Below are 4,622 nucleotides of genomic sequence, written 5' to 3'. Positions count from 1 at the left end.
TTTTTCAGGATGCTTGAAAGACTGTTTATGTTGTGGATTAGGACTTCTAGAGTTCTTCCAAGCTTTTCTTTAATGAAGTTTATAGTCCTTGGTTTTAGTCCTAGGTCCATCATCCACCTAGAGTTTGTTTTTTATATGGAGCGAGGTGTGGATCTTGCTTGAGTCTTCTGCAGATATTTTCCCAATTTTGCCAACACCATTTGTTAAAAAGGCTGTCGTTTCCCCACTTAACTGATTTCATCTCCTTGTCAAAAATCAGTTGGCCATAAGTAGATGGGCTGATTGATTGCTGGATTCTCAATTCTATTCCATTGATCGGTGTGTCTGTCATTGCACCAGTACCATGCTCTCTTGACAACCATGGCAGTGTTTGAAATCATGGAGTGAGATGCCTTCTACCTTGTTTCTTTTTGTAAGGACTGCTTTGCTTATTCAGGGCCTCTTTCTATTCCAAATAAATCTGGATTGAAGAATGGAATTGGTATTTGTATTGAGTTGTGGTGTTGGAAAAGAGCACTGAGCATCCCATGGATGACCAAGAGAACAGACATGTCTTGGAGATGGTGCAGCAGGAGTGCTCTTTGGAGGCAAGAATGCTGAGGCTTTGTCTCACATACTTTCTGCATGTTGCTAGGAGAGTCTGTTCCTTGGAGAGGGACATGATGCTGGGAAGGGTAGAGGGTCAGTGAAGGAGAGGAAGACCCTCAGCCAGGTGGATTGACATGGTGACTAATACAATGGACTCTTGTATCAGGAAATGTGAGGATGGGCAGGATAGAACAGGGTTCAGATCTTTTGTTCATAGGGTTGCTTATGAGTCTTACTCAACTCGATGGCACCTAACAACAACAATATGCCCAAAATATATGAAATAAAGCTTCACCTTCTTTGCCTCTAAGGAGCACTGTGGTTGCACTTTCTCCAACACATTCTTTTTGCACCTTCTCTAACACATTAATTTTTTTGGCAGTCCGTGGACTAGTCAGTACTCTTTTTTTAAAAGTTGTTACTGCCTTTCAATTAGGTATATATTCAAAATAAGCTATCCCAATGGAAGATTTGAGAGTTTATACTGCAGGCTTCTTTTTCTCTGTGGCAGGTTTGTTTTCTACTAGCTTCTTCTCAGCAATTGGTTTCTTGGTGGGTGCAACCTTCTTACTACAGGCTTTTGGGCTTCTTCACATCAACAACAGCCATTTCCCCCCCAACTATAGACTTCTTGCTTGGAGGAGCCCCCCTATCTGATTTGTCCTCCAGTCCTGCAGTCGTCTTAGCCACCTAGAGTTTATGATTCCTGGCCCGGTGAAGAATGGTATTTTGGCACATGGTCTTTGCATATGGATTTAGCTTCAACATGATTCTCAGGTTTTTCAGGGGGTTCTTCTTCAGGACTCTTCTTGTGATGAATCTTCTTGTGTGGTGCTTGGAGGGTCCTCTGCATTTCTGGGCTTTTCAAGATTCTGCTGAGGTCTGTATTCATCATCTTGTTCATGGAAGATTGTAATTGCACTTAAGGAAGGCAACTTTGTGCCAAATGCCATATAGCTCATCTAACTTTGGAAAAGTACTTTCAGTTCAAATGCAGAATCAACTCACATGCCCACCAGGAGCATTTCAAAAATGTTCAATTTTCTTACATTAAGCAGAATAATCCCAGGCATATTTCTGAAGGCCTTGATGATACCATTATCTTCAGATAGATAATGCATTATCCCCCGCAATGGATATGACATCAATTTCTCATTTTAACCCTGCCAGTTCTCATTCACTGGGAGGCAGTCAGTACTGTTTTTTAACACCACAATTCAAAGACATAAATTCTTCTGTCATCTTTCTTCATTATCCAGCTCTCAGATGCAAAGCAAGTAATCAAAAAGATCATGGCCTGAATCAGGTGCACCTTAGTCTTTAAGCTGATATAATTACTCTTTAATATTTTGGAGAGGTCCTTGACAGCAGATTTGCTGTGCAATACATTTAGACTGCCAAAAGAACAAGCAACTCTGTCTTGGAAGAAGTACAGCCAGAATGCTCTATAGAAATGAATATGGTAAGACTCTGTCTCATATGCTTTGGGCATGTTATTAGGAGGAGCCATTTCCTGAAGGAAGAAAAAGAAAAGCTTCTGTGGGATAGAGTGACACAGTAGTTAATGCACTTAAGCACACCAGAGATTGTGAGAATTGTGTAGAATTGGACAGTGTTTCATTTAATAAACCCTACAGGTGACTTTAATTCATGCTCAATTTGAGAACTACTGAATCAGGATAGGAACTCTGATGTCACAGGGGTTAAAGCATCTGGCTATTAACCAAGAAGTTGGCAGTTAGAACCCACCAGTTGCTCCTTGGGAAAAAGATGGAGAAATTTACTCCTGTAAAAACTTACAGTCTTGAAAACCATATAGGAAGCTCTATTCTAGGCTACAGAGTTACTGTAAGTTATCATCAACTTGATGGCAGTGATTTTGGGTTTGGCTTGATATAAGATAACTGTTCTCAGCCACGATTGCATCTTTGAACCATCTGGGAATCTTCTTTTTGTTTGTTTGTTTTGAAACTATTTTTTATGTCATCAGGCCCAACTGGGCATAAAGTAACGGCAACAGAAAAAAGTACCCCACATAAAATTAAAACCCTATCTGCTTTTCTTAAAAATATATATTTAACCAAATATGTACTTAATGCCATACTTCATTACATACCTTGTAACCTTTTCAGACTCACTCTTAGGATCCATCCTTTCAGAACTTTTATTTCATTAATACTGGGAGGGGTGATGCTTCTTTTATAAAATTTAATTTTTAATGAAAGTTTATGGAAAAGTTGTATTTTTTATTAATTCATTGTTCCACATTTTCCTCCTTCCCCATTCCTTCCCTCTCCCCTAATTCACTTTTCTTTTTTTTTAATATTCATTTATTAACACCTTTGAGTTGTGATGTTGGAGAAGAGCACTGAACATCCAATGGACTGCCAAAAGAACAAATAAATAGGTCTTGGAGAGGGTGCAGCTGGAGTGCTTTTTGAAGGAAATGATGATTAGGCTTTGCCTCACATACTTTGGTCATGTTGCTAGGAGGAGTTATTCTTTGCAGAGAGACATGATACTTGCAAGTTTGGAGGATCGTCAAAAGAGAGGAAGACTCTTAACCAGGTGGATTTACATGGTGACTACCACAATATGGCTCAGGATAGGAAGGGGTTCAGATCTGCTGTTCATAAGGTAGATATGAGTTGTACCCAGCTTGATGGCACCTAACAACAAAAGCAAAAATAACATCCATTACTGCACAATTTCCTCACTTGCCCCTCCCTTCCCCCTCCCCCAGTGTACTTTGCAATGTACCTCTTGTTCTGGACTATTATGCATATAATGCTTAATAGTATATTATTTTAAGTACTTCTTTCTTTCATCTGTTCCAGTGCAGTGGTCATAATCTATCCACTCTTTTCCTAGTTCCTGCCCCACCCCGTGTCAGTCCTGTTTTATAACAGTGGTGTTAGACAGTATTTGATCTTTTGTGATTGAGATATTTCATTCAGCATAATGTCCTTCAGAGTCACGCAAGTTGTGTAATATTTTACGAGTTCCTTAGTTTTCAGTACTGCGTAGTATTACACTGTGTGAATATACCATAGCTTTTCTGTCCATTTTTTGATGGGCTCTTGAGTGGCTTCCATCTCTTTGCTATTGTGAATAATGCAGTAATAAGCATGAGTGTGCATACATCTGCTTGGGTGGTGGCTCTGATTTCTTTAGGGTATATTCTCAGTAGTGGAACTATTGGGTCAAATGATATTTCTATTTACAACTTTTTGAGAAAGTGACAGACCGCCTGCCATAGTGGTTGCACCATTTTACACTCCCATCAGCAGTGAATAAGGGTTCCAATCTCTCCACAATTTTGCCAGCATTTGTTGTTTTCTGCCTGTCAAACTTTGCTATTGTTTTTGGGGTAAGACGATAGCTCATATTCATAGTTGTTTTGATTTCTATCTCTCTGATAGGTAGGGATTTTGAACATTTCTTTATGAGTTTGTCTGCCATCTGAATGTCTTCTTTGGTGAAGTATCCATATCCTGTGCTCATTTTGTGATTAGGTAATTTACCTTTTCCTTGTTGAGGTGCTGGAATATTCTATAAATTTTAGATATGAGTTCCTTATCAGATATGTTATTGCCAAATATTTCCCCCCAATATGTGGGTTTTCCTTTTTTATCCTGTTGAAGTTTTTGCATGTGCAAAGGGAATTGATTCTTAGAATGTCCCATTCATCTATTTTATTCTGTCCTGATTGTAGGTTTTTCATAATGCTTGGAAGACTGTTCATATTGTGGATCAGGGCTTCTAGAGTTCTTCAAGGCTTTTCTCTGATGAAGTTTATAGTCTTTGATTTTACTCCTAGGTCATTGATCAGTTGGTTTAAAATTTTATTCTATTAAAATATTTTTGTTGATATTTTAACATAAGTTTACAGAAAACTTGGCTTTCATTCATTCATTGTTGCACACTTTCCTCCCTAACCACCCCCACAGTTCAGTTTTCTCTTTAAAAATAGTCTTTCGGACCCACGACCCCCATCTTCAGGTACCGCATTGCTCCCCCCGACCCGGCTCGTA

At 39.1% G+C, this 4,622-nt stretch overlaps 1 pseudogene; it reads right to left on the bottom strand.

The window, feature by feature from the left end:
* Positions 1-1,067: 1,067 nt before the first annotated feature.
* The window catches only part of LOC102856977, a 14,307-nt pseudogene continuing 10,752 nt past the window's right edge, over positions 1,068-4,622 (bottom strand).

The sequence above is a fragment of the Elephantulus edwardii genome, unplaced genomic scaffold, assembly GCF_000299155.1.
Source record: "Elephantulus edwardii isolate Elephantulus edwardi_28Jun2011 unplaced genomic scaffold, EleEdw1.0 scaffold00310, whole genome shotgun sequence".
In the NCBI taxonomy this organism is placed as follows: Eukaryota; Metazoa; Chordata; class Mammalia; order Macroscelidea; family Macroscelididae; genus Elephantulus; species Elephantulus edwardii.
The sequence above is the reverse complement of the archived record's forward strand: the minus strand, read 5'-3'. Positions and strand labels throughout refer to the sequence as shown.